General features: G+C 37.7%; 1 protein-coding gene across 1 annotated transcript in view; it reads left to right on the top strand.

Moving 5' to 3' along the window:
• The window catches only part of LOC115523328 (fibroblast growth factor 12), a 513,840-nt gene that overhangs the window by 241,760 nt on the left and 257,106 nt on the right, over window positions 1–14,974 (top strand). The window lies entirely within an intron of this gene.

Below are 14,974 nucleotides of genomic sequence, written 5' to 3'. Positions count from 1 at the left end.
GCATTAACAGATATCTTTTTGGGGCACCCGGGTGGCCTGACTCTTGGTTTCGGCTCAAGTCATGATCTCATGGTTTTGTGAGTTCGAGCCCGGCATCGGGCTCTATGCTGGGTGTCATAGAGCCTGCTTGGGAATCTCTATCTCCCTCTCTCTTTTCCCCTCCCTCACTCACGCTGTCTCAACCTCTCTCAAAAATAAACTCTAAAAAAATTTTAAAAAACCAGTATCTTCTTAAATCTATAAATATTCTTATCGATCTTAACTCATTTATTAAGATCCACAAACACCAAAGTGTAGGCCATTTTGTGACTGGCTTATTTCACTTGGTATAATCTCCCTAAGCCCATGTTTTATGATTTACAGTGATTAGTCTGTGTGAGGACTGCTACAAATAAGAGTCAGATGTCTTAGGCTTCACCAAGAGGTGAGCCTGACGTCGGCCTCTTCTCCCATTTCCTTCAGTAAACTTGGATATTTCAGTCCAATGTCCATTTGTGAAGATAACCCAAATTATAGATTGAAATTCCCATGCTTATTTAAAATATCATTTGTGTTTTTGTGTTTTTGACACCTAGAGACGGTTATGCACTACCACATTTTAATGCAGAAATGTTAACACTTACCCACACCTACTCTTGTAACTCTCTACAAATGTTACTGGAAAATTCAAGGTGATCACATCATAATAAAAATAGCTACCATTTATTTAACATAATAAATGGCATGAACCATGCCAAGTAATTAATGTATTTTCTCACTTATTATTCAAAATAATATTAGTTTTTTTATTCCCATTTCTAAGGTGACTACCAGACTAAAAGTAATTAACCTAAGGTTCTATAACTATTTAAAGAATCTAAATTTAAAATCAGGATTCTGATTATAAGTCAAACTCTCTCTTATTCCTGAGACATTTGCTTCTTTTGAATCCTAATACTTCTTATGTAAGTGTTTCTCTTTCAAATAAAGCTAAAGATAAAAGTAAATGTGTATACTGTCTTTCCAGCTCTTAATATAATTACTGGGGTGTTACCATCTTTCCTTTGTATTACACTTTTTATCTTCCACAATTCTTAAATAATTTAGGATGTTAACAAGGAATATTACTGTGTATTCCATCTTATGAAATGGGATCATCTCGGGGGTAAAATGGAATATCCATTTGAGTAGCTACAAAGATCTCTAAATTTGAAGTCTAATATATTTTCAGTTGTCTTAGTCCATTTGCGATGATATAACATGAATACCATAGCTCATAACTGGGTAGCTTATAAAGAATAAAAATTTACTTCTTACAGTTCTGGAGGCTGAGAAGTCCAAATTCAAGGTGCCAGCACATTCGATGTCTGGTGAGCGCCTGGTGTCTGATTCATAGTGGTGCCTTCTAACTATAACCTCACGTGGCAGAAGGAAGGAATTAGGAAGCCGTCTGGTGTGTCTTTTAGAATCAGCACCCAAAGTCCCCACCTCCAAACACCACCACATTGGGCATTAGGTTTCAACATACCAATTTTGGCAGGGACACAAACTTTCAGATCATAGCACCTCTGTAGCTTCCTGACTTATCTTTTATTTTATGTTTTTATTTGTTCACTTTTAGATGAACAAAGAAGAGAATCTATTGCTTTTTCCTCAGAAGAAGATATTTTCCAAACAGACTATGGAGGGTACCAGTCTACCACTTTCTTTTATAGACGAGACGTTTATAGAAAGATGTCTTTCTTTTATAGACGAGAGGACTGGGGCCCAGAAAGGGGAAGAAAAGCCCAGGGTCTTAGGGCAGGTTAATGATAGAAGCTATACTAAATCCTGTGTCTTTTTCATATGTGACTTTGGAAAAGCCTGCGATGTTTTTACCTGCTTTTACACTTATGTGGCCACCAAGACTTTTCAATAACATTTGGTGAGAGTATGTGTAACACGTTCAAACTTAGTCTCTTAGAGCTTTGTCTCATGTGCTTTTTTTTTTTTAAGTTCCAAACGCACTGCACGTTTGTACCTTAATGACACCCTCTGGCTCCAAAGCCCTGTCTCATGTGCTTTTTATGCTAATTTATATCCATGTAAGAAAGTAGTAAGACACTTCCATCCTCATATAATTTCTACATATTGAATTTTAGTTTAATGTGATTTAATTTTAATGTAATGAATTGAATCTGATCACCACTAATTCTCTTGTACCACATTTATCCCAATTGCTTTTGTTAAAAGATGCAATAGTATAGAACTTTATTAGTTAAACTGTATTGCAGTCACTTTTAAAGACTTTTCACAGCTTTCTGCTGCTTTGAAGATGAGGCACAAATTCCATAGCAATATATTCTGTTCTCCAGCAATGTGTCGCTGAACTTTCTTTAGAAACTGATTTCTACAATATGTCTCCACATATCTGAATCTTTGAACCCAATGAACTACCAACCAACACTCTTCAAGTGCTGTTCATTCAGTTATTGTTCTGTTTGGTCAGTTTAGTTTTTTTTTTTTTTTAATGTCTATTCATTTTTGAAAGACAGAAGAGAGACAGAGCACAAGCAGGGGTGGAACGGAGAGAGGAAGGGACACAGAATCCAAAACAGGCTCCAGGCTGTGAGCTGTCAGCACAGAGCCCCACGCGGGGCTTGAACTCACAGACTGTGAGATCATGACCTGAGCGGAAGTCAGACACTTAACTACTGAGCCACCCAGGTGCCCCTGATCAGTTAAGTTTTGTTAATCATGAGTTTGGCACATGAGCTCTAATAGTGCACAAGATACACTGGGTCCCTGGGCTAGAGGACTTTACAGCCTAACGCAGTTGTGATGTTAGACACCTTCATGCTTTTCTCTTTTCTCTGTTTGGAAGGCCTTTTTTGGCCCCCTTTCTGGGAGGCCACATCCCACTTATCCTTGAGTGGGAATTTCTCCCATTATTCTTCCTGACAAAACCTTGAAGGTCTCTTCCAGTTGGGAAGAGTGGGGTTCATCTCAGCACAGAGTTTGCCTCTCATTGGTACGTGTTTCATTCTGTCAGCACATAGGATGCCCGATTCATCCACTGGACAGTAAGTTCTCTAAGGGAATAAACAATGTTTTATTTTCTCTGTGTCTCCCACGTGCTGAGCAGTTTGGCTTGTGGTTAAATGCCCAGTGACTGAGGGACGGAGGGATACATAAAATGTGTGGTAGAAAAAAATAGAGGTGCAGATAGATGTAGAAAGAAACAAAAATACATACTTTGGTACTCCTACCAAATCTTCACATTGGCAACAGTTCACATTTCAGCCCTTCCCTAGTGCTCTCCTCACCTTAGCATTGAAAGTTACATATACAGGAGCCGCCAGGTGGCTTAGTTGGTTGAGCGTCCAACTTTGGGTCAGGTCATGATCTCAAGGTTCGTGGTTTGAGCCCTGTGTCCGGCTCTGCTGACAGCTCAGAGCCTGGAGCCTGCTTCGGATTCTGTGTCTTCCTCTCTCTCTCTGCCCCTCCCCCACTCGTTCTCTCTCTGTCTCTCTCTCTCACTCTCATAAGTAAATGAACATTAAAAAATGTTTTGTTTTAAATGATTTTGATTTGGGGCACCTGGGTGGCTCAGTGGGTTAAGGGTCGACTTTGGCTCAGGTCATGATCTCACGGTTCGTGGGTTTGAGCCCCGTGTCAGGCACTCTGTGCTGACAGCTCAGAGCCTGGAGCCTGCTTTGGATTTTGTGTGTCCCTCTCTCTCTGCACCTCCCCCACTCACGCTCATGCTCTGTCTCTCTCTCAAAAATAAATAAATATTAAATTTTTTTTTAAGTTACACATACAGGAGTCTCCCGGGTGTCTCAGTTGGTGAGCGTCCAACTTTGGGTCAGGTCATGATCTCATGGTTCGTGGGTTTGAGCCCCGCATCGGCTCTATGCTGACAACTGAGAACCTGGAGACTGCTTCGGATTCTGTGTCTCCCTCTCTCTCTGCCCATCCCCTGCTTGTGTTCTCTCTCTCTTTCATAAATAAGTAAATAAACATTTCAAAAAAGTTACATATACATAAATTTATACACAAAATAGACACACAAATATATAAATACACACACACACACACACACACACATAGGCACATACACTGGAAGTGACCTGTTATAGAGAACAAAGACAGCCATTTACAGGCTCTCCTGACATGTGAGTCAAATTACGTATGTCTAAGACATAGGCAAATTCATGTCTTCACCGATTTCCCCTAAGCTATCGTTGTTTTTAAAGAAGACTTGCAGGCTAATGAACGCTCCAACAATGATTTGCAAATTTTGCATTTAATCTAATCTTTGACTCCAAAGAAGCACAAGGGGTGAACTAATTAAGGACGTTACTTATGTGACTATCAGATGCTACAGCATCCAATACATATATTAAAGGCAGTGACTGCCATGAAATTACCTGGCAGAGGAGATCCTGAGGCAAGGTTAGTGTCCTGCCTTTCAGCTCACATGTGTTCTTGGCATGTGCTGCACCAGGTGTTTTGCAAGCAGTACTACTTGGGGAAGAAAATTCTCATTAGCATCACAAAGAATTCTGCATTTTGATGATACTTGTAGGATTACGAAGAGTACCATAAGTCTTTTATCCTATGCAGTAAACCAGTAAGAGAATTCCTATGGTGCTAAGGAATCCTGTTTTGTTTGAAAAATAGAACTTGGATGAAGAGGATGAGAGGAAGTGGGTGGTGAGACCACAGAGAAGAAAATTCCTACCTTATATGCTAATTGGGGGCTACTGGGGGAAACTGTTAGCACTCCTTATTGAAGATTTTATAAATCTTTTGATCTTACCCAACAGGTAAGTTTAAATGGGGGGAGGGTCCAGAAAGTTCCAAAGAAGGAAATAAAGAATTTCAAAGTAAGATCACAAGTGGAGCACAAATGCCATCATTAATTGTGAATATAACCGTGGCCCACACCCTCAGCAGCCCAATCTCTGCATATGCCTATGTAAATCAGGCATATGATAATAATAATAAATAACTTACTGAGTAGTTGTGAGGATTGAGTGGGAAGTATGATATACATATCTCTTTTTATTTGCTTGTCTTTTTTAAAAGAAACCTAAAATCTGTTCTTCAGGTGAAAAATTAAATCTTCTACTGGGGAGACCATTGATCTTAGAATCGGGAAGCCTGAACTGGATTTCAGGCTAAACCTTCAGTAGCTATGTGACCTAAGCTATGCTACGTCTTTCTCAGTTTTCAATTTCATAATCTTTCAAATGAGGTCATTGGTCTGGATGATTTTTAGGGTCCCTTCCATTCCAGTTCTTATGTTCAGTGATTGTATATAAATCTTTGTAATGAAAGTCTACTATTTTCATGTTCCAAATGGTCTTAAGGGACAAAAAGTTAAGCTGTTTGCCCGGGCTCTCTCAGTAAGCTAACAGCAATTACGCATTAAAATGCAAACCCCCAGAATTTAGTGACTTGATAACTGCATTAAGTTGCTTTTTTAGATACATACTTATATAGTGGCTCCCTAAGACTGAATACTCTGAAAAGAAAATCAGAGGTCGGTATTTTATGGATACTGCCAGTAGAATTCTTTTAAGTCTTACACTATTTTACTGGCTCTAGAAGAATTGGTTAGCGAAGCCATACACACTTTAATTACACAGATTATGCAACAGGGGGCTCTCCAACAAAGAAGAAAATTAGCAAGACACACATTTAGGCCTGATTCTGCTCCGAAAGCAGAGTCAGTCTTGCTCACAATTTTCAAGGCAGTAGAAGTGAGATGCTGTGCTATTATAGGGCTCAGCTAGGAGTATAAACTGAGGGGGGATGTCAGTATTGAGGATTACTTTCTGATTGCAGGACAGCAGTGTGATATTGGATGGTTAGTGCTCTGCCCACAAAGGCAGCCATACCACAAATCATGGTAAGGCATTCTGAGCAAGCTCAGACCTGCCAGCATCCTCTGTGGTGAATTTTTGGACTGAGCAATAATGGAAGGATAGAGAGAGAAAGCTTTGCTCTATGGATGAGAGCTCCACGTGAGAGCTAGAAAGGGTGAATAGAACCAACGTGGTCGAGTGGAGAGGACATCCCTTTGGAAGGCAACAGATTTAAGTAAGCCCTGCTTTTTTCATTAATAGCTATTACCTTGACTACTTGAATTTACTCCTCTTTCAATGTTTTCTGTAATCTAGAATAATAATCATATCTATCATGCTTATCCCACAGGATAATTGTGAGGATTGAATGCTTGAAAAACACTTAAATCGTAAGACGGGATATGACTTTTTCTCAAGCAGATCGCTCAGTTCATACATATCTTTAGCTATTTAGAAGAAGAAAGCATGGGCCTGCTTCCAACCTTTCCTACTTGAGAGCATTTTTCATATCACGCTTGCCTGCCCTGCCAAGTACCTCTTTCCTTTTCCTATGGGACAATAAAGAAGAACTGCCACAACCAGCACCATCACCAGTAAGTCACCCCTTCCTTCTCCCTCACCACCGCCAGCACCACATATCTGGGAGGGGACTGATCTGTTAGTAAGAGGCTGGATCCAGACTTTCTGTGTTCAAATCCTGGCCATTCTCTTTACTGGTGGTATAACCTTAGCTGAGTTGCTTAACTTTTTTTGTTCCTCTGTTTCCTTGTTGATAATAGTAATACCCGTATTGTGGGGTTGTTATGAAATTAAGTAATTGATCCATATAAAATGCTTAGACTTAGCACTCAAAAAGTATTTGCTTTCATTATCATTGCCTTTATCCAGAGTTATAGAGAGGTGCTTTGTGGTAAAAGATAACTGGTCAGGTTTAGTTCTTCTGGAGACTGAGCATGGTTGAGGGATGAAGGATAGCCAATCACTCTTTTTTTTAGTTAACCACCCTGAAGTTACTTAGGAAGATAAAGGGAATATCCTAGTTTGCTTCTTATGATTAATATGATGTGGTGAGCATTATAATTAGAGCCACAGAATTTTAGAGAGAGAAGGGAACTCAATAATCAGCTTGTTAATCTCATTCTAAGAATGGGAAAATAGGTACATAGAGAGGAGGAATAATTTGTTCAAGGTTCCATATTGAGTAAACAGCATGAGAATGAGATTTCAGGTCAGACTAGGAGTAAGCCTATTAGAACATACTGCTTCTGTTGACTCTCATCACTGTAGAATTCTCTTTCTTTTTTTTTCTGAATGATTACAAATGTGCTTATTAAAAGCCATCTAAAATTTCTGGATCTATATAGACATGGCATACAAGGAAGAAAAAAACAACCTATGAAGTCCAACTGTGATGAAAATAGCTTTATTTTGTTTTGTGCCATCCTCACAAGTAACAGAACACTTCATCATTTCTCATTATTCCTCCACTTCCACCCACTTAGAGACAGAGGGACCAAGTTTGAACCCAAATTGGGAGAATTTGGCAGCTTCAGAGAGTATCATTGGATTGAGGTCATTTATTATCATGACAGTCTTTGCTACAGGTACTAGTATACTTTTCTTTTCAAGTAAGTGGCCACATTGAAAATACCTGGTACTTTAGATTATATACTATTTTTCTTGTTGCTTAGAATCCCTAAAATTAAATGTCACTCCTGGTTCCAGGACCATTCCAAAAGTAATCTTCCATTAGAAGATTCAAAACATGATGATCATCTGCTGTTCTTTTTAAAATTTCTCATCTTAAGATGAGTACACTGATATACAGAGGTTAAACGACCTTTCTGTGGTCACATAACTCTCTTCTCAAAAATATCACCTAGCAGGACTCATGCTTACTCCCAAATTTTGAAGATAATACTGTGTGTGCAGTAAGTTAAAAATTGCCAAATCAGGCAACAAGATGGCTGCCTTTCAAAATCCCTAACGTCACATATATGACAACTGTCGATCCACCATCTCCCATCTCTCCATCTTCCTTCTTGTGTTTTGGAACATTGAATTGAGAAATCATTTTGTAAGAATTTTTCTCAGTTTGTACTAAGTTTTCTCAAATTAGTTTTGAGTTTTCCAGAGTTGTGATTCTCCTTTTTCTTTCTAAAAAATGAAATCAAAGATACTATATTAAAAGCTGTGAATGTGTACATAGATTTAAATATGTCTTTCTTTCCACCATAAATTGAATCTTCAGATTTTTCTATGATTACTGATAGTAGAAATGGTAGATCTTGTAGCAGACAATGGCAACGGGAGGCCAGTGTAACTATTTGCTTTCCATATTCTTCGTTACGAGCCTAACAGTTTACCCACAAAAGACCTTCTGTACAGGGAACCTTACTAGAGTTCCTAATACTATTCTTTGCCTCCTAATCATTTCCCTTTGGCTCTCTGTTCACCTTTAAGCTATTAGCTTTTGGTTCCTTTAAAGTCTCTTGACTCAAATGGGATCTTTCCTACACAGGAATCCAGAAGGACCGGTGACCATCCACTATCATTTTGACTAACACTGTAGGGGCTTTGACACTAACCTTTCCTGGGAAGCTTTCCTCACCTGCATTTTAATAGGCTCATGTTTTCTTTTCCTCACTGTAGAACACTATACCTCATTGGAACATGATCATTTAACCTCTCAAGTGTTCATTAAGAAGCACCCCCCTTCATCGGCTATGTCCTATTAACATCATATAAAAGAAATGTTAGCCCTATGCTTTCTTCATATGGCTATCTTGATATTCTTTCCCTGTTTCCTTGAATCTTACATTGCTCCTTTCTCCATTCTACCATCATTTTTTTTTTCACTAGCAATCAGTGTTACCATTCATTCATCCTTACCTTTTCACTTTCTTAAAAGAAAGATTTGCCAAGTTTTGCCTTGGATGCAGCCTGTAGTGGTTTTGGTTCATTCTCTACCCCAGCAATACCAACTGTAACCATTTTATAGAAAGTGCATCTCAGCTCTTGAGCCCTCCTCCTGTGGTATTGCTCTTGACTTGAATGCTTCTGATGATGGGAAGCTCACGTCCCCATTTTGTGAAGCCATCTGTTTCAGGGCTGGTCTGCACTTTTTTATATACCACTGCTTAACTGAATCCAAGTTTGCCTCTGGATGCACAGGATACCTCTTTCTTTTTTTCCAAGAACTCTTTTAGATGCTTGAAGATAGACATCATTTTCCTCATCTTTTCTTTCCCTGGCTCTCGTTATTAAACTAGTGCTTCAAATGAGGCCATGAACATCAGGAAACAAATAGTCTGGATGCCTCTGACTTAGATTCTGAGTGGCCTTATTTCATGGGTTATCTTGACTTTTTTAACACTTCAAGAATATAAATGGTTTCCTTATTAATTCATAGTGTGGATTCTTCATCTAAAAACAGTCATGAAGGGAGCCTTGGATTTGGAGTCAGCTAAACTCGATTTCGATTCTTGACTGGACCCATACTTCAGACAATTATTTAACCTTTTTGACCTTTAGTGTTCTCATCATACATGTGGATAATAATGTTGACCTTACAGGATTACCATGAGGATTAAGTAATATAACCTGTATTGAGCCCAGCACTCTGCCTGGTGCATTACAGATGCCTGATAAATTTTAGTTTCCCTTCTCTTTCCTATACTGTTCTTCCTTTCCTTCAAATATTTTTAATCTATACCTTGAACATAGTTTTCAGTTGATATTTTTGGAGGGTTCAAACTAAAAGGCATAAGATTTGCCTGAAATTAATAAGGACTCTGTAAGGAAAACCTAATGATTGCTTGACTAAATGAAAAGACTTTATCAAAGGCCAGTGTATAATAGAGGAAATCACAACATGAAGAGTAATTTGCAACTAACATCCAGATAACTTGATATGATTCACTGTCTGGAGCCCACAGCTCCAGACCAGTATTTAGGAGCCCCTGTGAGATTGTATTCCTGTATGGCCTGATTCTATTTGGTAGGACATCTCTTCTTTTGAGAGTCAGAACAACCTTAAGCCTGGATGGATTTCTCAAAATCCAGGGACAGGAGAAAAAGGCATACCTTCTTCCTGGAGCTTTAAATGCAACTTCTTAGGCTCAGGGTTTTGTTTGTTTCTTTGTTTGTTTGTTGTTTTTTAATCTGATACCTGAAACTATGACTTTCTACTAACTTTGGAGAGTAACCCTTCCCCTCAGGAGAATGGTGTGGGTTTCCTCTAGGATTTTATCAAGATAACATCATCAGAAAACAGTTCAATGTCTGTGCTATATATACAAAGGGTATAAGGGAAATATATTTCCAGAATAAGACCATGCATTTTCTACTATAGTTATCAGACATTTGTTTCTTTTTATTATTATTATTATTATTATTATTATTATTATTATTATTATAGTTACTACTTAAATGATGCTATCAGAGACTCAAGGCAATATCACTATTAATAAAAGTATCCCTCAGGTTTTCTCTAAGGTAAAATTTGAGACTATTTTTATTTATCCTGAACATTTATTATTTTCAAGTTAAAATTAAATCAGCACGCAATTCAGAGTATCTCCTCTAGTCAAAGTACTAGCTCCTTACAAGAACAGAAAATGTAAATCATGATTCCCTCTCCCAAATTCTATTTCTATTTTTTTAAAAAAATGTTTATTTATTTTCAGAGAGAGGAAAGGAGAAAGAGCAGGTGCGCAAGCATGCACAAATGCAGTGAGGGGCAGAGAGAGAGGGAGAGAGAGAATCCCAAGCAGGCTCTGCACTGAGCACAGAGCCTGGTGCAGGGCTAGACAGCATGAGCCTGTGAGATTGTGACCTGAGCCAAGATCATGACCTGAACAAAGATCAAGAGTCGGGCGCTTAACCAACTGAGCTACCCAGGTGCACCCCAAATTCTGTTTCTAATCTATATAGAATATACTTGGAATATTTTTGAATAATGAAGTCCAGTTATTTTAGCATGAAGTCAACATTCAGTCCCTGACTTTTGTCCTCAGCAAATGATAAATGCATCCAGTTACTTGTCTTTTAAAGGCCAGTTATGGCTATTTCCTTGTCTTGTCTCTTTTTAGAGATGAGAGAAAGAACTGTCAAAATGAGAAAGGAAGGAATCTGTTTTCCTTTATTGCATTCTTAGCATATTCAATTAACCAGAGACAGCATTCTAACTTACTTTTAAAGAAGTCTCTTTTCTAATGGTTTCTAGCTGATTGCAATATTTATAAATTATCTAGAATAGGTAATGACTGCTAATGACCTAATGAGATCTCTTCTATCTAACACTAGAATTTGAATACCAGTATCCTGTCCAAAACATTACAAAAATATTGCTCCTTCTTGTTTTAAATACTGTTTAAAAAATACTTAGACAATAATCTTATCCTTTTCTATGTAGCTTAATACTGAAATGAATATTTACATCTATCTATCTATCTATCTATCTATCTATCTATCATCTATCTATACTGGCTTACATTTCATGGACACACAGTCATGTATACCAGTGGCCCCTTGATTTTATGTTGCATATGCTGGAGCAGTGTGAAAAATTAGGCACAGGGGATAGTTTTATGTGAAAAATATTTTTAAGTGAATGACTAAGAATTTTACTAAATTCTTTCATTTACTACTCTGGAATTCTTGAACATTTTCTTGTTTGCCTTCCCAGTATTCTGAAAGGAAGCTTGCTAAATATTTTTTAATTTTTTGAGCAATTTTTCTTATCCTAAAATGTGAATTTAGAAAATTTTGATGAAAGATGCTGTATTTTCATCCATCCTTCCATCTACTCATTGACTCATCCATTTAGTCACTCATTCATTTGCTCATTCATATTTTTCTTAGTTTTAAAACTTAGTGCTATTTTTTCAACATATTTTAACTAATCTAGGTCCTACTTAGTAGTCATATTATAGGCAAATAAACTTAGGTTTAGGCAGGCTAAGTAACTTCATGCAAGGACAAATTATTTACTCTAAATTACATACTCTTTCTACTTTACATTTTATTTTTAGAGAATTCTAAAAACTTAGGACAGGAAATGACCTTACTGGTCACCTTGTCCAAACTCTCATTTGATCCCCTGACAGTTTTCCCTAACCACTGTGTATATTTCAGTTATTTCCAATAAAATCGTACTCAATATCAAACACCCATGAGCACAGGACCAGTGGGATGTTTCACTAATCATTATTTCAGAGCACCCAGGGCTAAGTGCATACAGTGGACAAAAATATGAATTTGTTACAATTTTCATAATACAGTTTGAGTGTCAGTCATGTGCTGAGTGCTATATGTGACTGCTACTTCAACAAGATCCATTCCTTGAAATTTTTGGATCTAAAATTAGAAATGAGAGCTACTAGGATGGTCCATGAAGACAGCCGCTCAGTAAAGATGGCTGGCTGACAGCATGGATATTAAGATTATCAAGCCATTTTAAGATAATTTTGATCATACTCTGAGAGTTTAAAAGTTGACTACTTATTTTACCTGATGTCTATGGTCTCTTTTTTCTTTCTTGTTATATTCCTTCTTTTCTGTGAGTGAGTGTGTGTGTGTGTGTGTGTGTGTGTGTGTGTGTGTGTGCATGTGAAAGAGACAGAGAGAAAGGGAGAGAGAGAGAGAGAGACAAAATGAGACAAAATGAGACCAAATGAGACAAAATGAGAGAAGGAGAACAGAACGAAAACTATAGACCTAATTATGGGGGATGGGAGTTGCTTAGCACAGGAATCTAGGTACCATGTTCCCTCTTAGGCTATCAGATTTTAATAGATGGACTGAATTTAGGCAGATAACTGCAAAGGGTATTGATAAAGAAAAATGATCAACTTGGAAATGTGGAAGCTACCCCTGAGTTAGCTGAGTTTGTTTTTTGAGATAAGAATAAATGTTTTATTTTTTACTTAAGATGGATAGATGGATGATTAATTACTTCATTGATGAATTTATCCCAGAATTTATTGAACATCTGCCATATACTAAATACTCTTTTAAGCAGTGGAGATAGGAAAGTAAGCAAAACAATCTCCCTCTCCTTGTGGGTTTTATATTCTAATGGGATCTTCTAGCTACATTTCTTTCTAGAAGGAAGAGGTATCACTGGATCAGTGACAGTGGAAATTAAGAAGGGGCTAAAACAATGATGAGTCAATGGAAGCAGGCTTTCTAACATCCTCAATCCAGCTAGGAAAGAAGATAACCAAGTGCCAACCATGAGGTTCAAGCCAAACTAATGAATACTTTTTAGGAATAAGAATGGAAGGAAAGTAAATTTATCCTTTTATAAATTTCTCCAATTCCTATTTTTATTTAGTTTTCCTGGAGTTTCTTACGAAGCTCAACTTGAATTACTGAACAAAGGAGGAGGTCACAATCTCAGACTGAAGGGTATCCTTTCATGACCAAGGGAGGGAACATCACCGCACCCCCCCCCCCTCGCCTTAGCTCCCCAGGCCAGAGAGAAATACAAGCTGTGGAAAGAGAAGATTTGGGACACTTGAGTCCTTTCCCTTGCAATATTGAATGATCTCTTGAAGGTCATTTATGAGATGTGAAACCCTGCTAGTGAGTACTAGAGATTGATGGATGAAAGGACATTTAACATTCCCATTTTTTTTCTGTGATCTTAGTTAGGACATGAGAGACACTGAGCTCAGAAGGCCTAGATTAAACTCCTAGATCTTCACTCATCTGTTGTGTAACCTTGGGGGAATTTCATCACTTATTTGAGTCTTAGTTTGTCTGTAAAACTGGGTTATTATTATCACCTTAACTCTTTGCTGAAAGTTATTAGGAGTCTCACTGAGATAATACATAGGAAGGTGATTTCTAAACAGTAAAAGACTATCAAAATGCAAAGGATATTCACATTCTTGTTTTGTTAATTTTATTACATGATTATAATTATGCATGGTATCATGTTTTTATTGACATCCAGTACAACACAGAGGATAAAAGGGAAGTTCTGGAAATAAATTTCATGGGTTGCATTTGAACTTTACCAGATCTTAACTGGGTGACCTTGATTAAGCAACCAAACCTCTTTATGCCCCAGATTCTTCGTTTATAAAATGAGGATAAAGACAGAACCTACCTCATAGAGTTGTTATAAGGATCCAATGTGTCAATATTTGCAGTGCACTTAGAACTGTGCAGGGTGCTTAGCATTCGTTCATATTAGTTGTATCTTATATTTCTTATCAAAACAGACATTCTTCAAAACACTGACAGTTTCTCTACTTGGGCAATAAGGATACCACTCTTACTCTATATCATAGAGAACAGTTAAATCAATTGTCTTTCATATTTTGAGAAATGACCAAAACCAGACAAACATATAACATGTAGAAATTCGATTGAACTATTGAATAAAGAACCACAAATAAATTTGATGTGTACAGGAATTCGCACATTCTTAGAAAATAATTGTTTATATTGCAACCTATCTTTACCAACATCTGACAGAGAAAAGCAAAAGGAAATGGAAGTACAGCTACCTCATGGGATAAAATTCAGGGAGAAATTCTTCTGCCCATCAAGCTTGCTGTGTCAGAGCCCAGTGAGCTCATATTCACCAAGCTTTGAGTCAGGGGCCTGATCTCAGAGCAGAATGATGTATGAGCAGAGTTACATTCCTTTGTGTTCCTAACAGACAAGGACATTGACAATATTCCACTAATGAAAATTTTGTTTGCCATTAACAATGTCAAGGTTAATCATTCATTTCAAGTAGATCCAGCCTTTGTTAAATACATTATGTCCAGGAGTGAATGATGATGTGTATGAATCACAAGGTATGTTTTTCTGTTTTGGGAAGTCTGGGTTTTAGGGCAAGGACTTGATTTAAATGGATATTTTAATGACAGCATGCTCATTCTAATACTTTACATTATTATCATATCCTTGAGCCTTGTGGTGGCCCACTTAGATAGATACTGCTAGTGTCATGGTCACTGACCTGTTTTGCAGATGTGGTTGAGAGAGACTGAATAACTTGGCTAGTAGTATCCAGCTAATAGGTGATTAAGAGTCAAATATGATCATGACCACATGTATTGTAAGCTTGTTGAGGACAGGGAGAATGTAGAGGGGTACAGGGTTCCCCTTGGTAACTG

This window comes from Lynx canadensis, chromosome C2, assembly GCF_007474595.2.
Source record: "Lynx canadensis isolate LIC74 chromosome C2, mLynCan4.pri.v2, whole genome shotgun sequence".
Classification (NCBI taxonomy): Eukaryota; Metazoa; Chordata; class Mammalia; order Carnivora; family Felidae; genus Lynx; species Lynx canadensis.
Note: the sequence above shows the minus strand (reverse complement) of the source record. Positions and strands in the feature narration are given on the sequence as shown.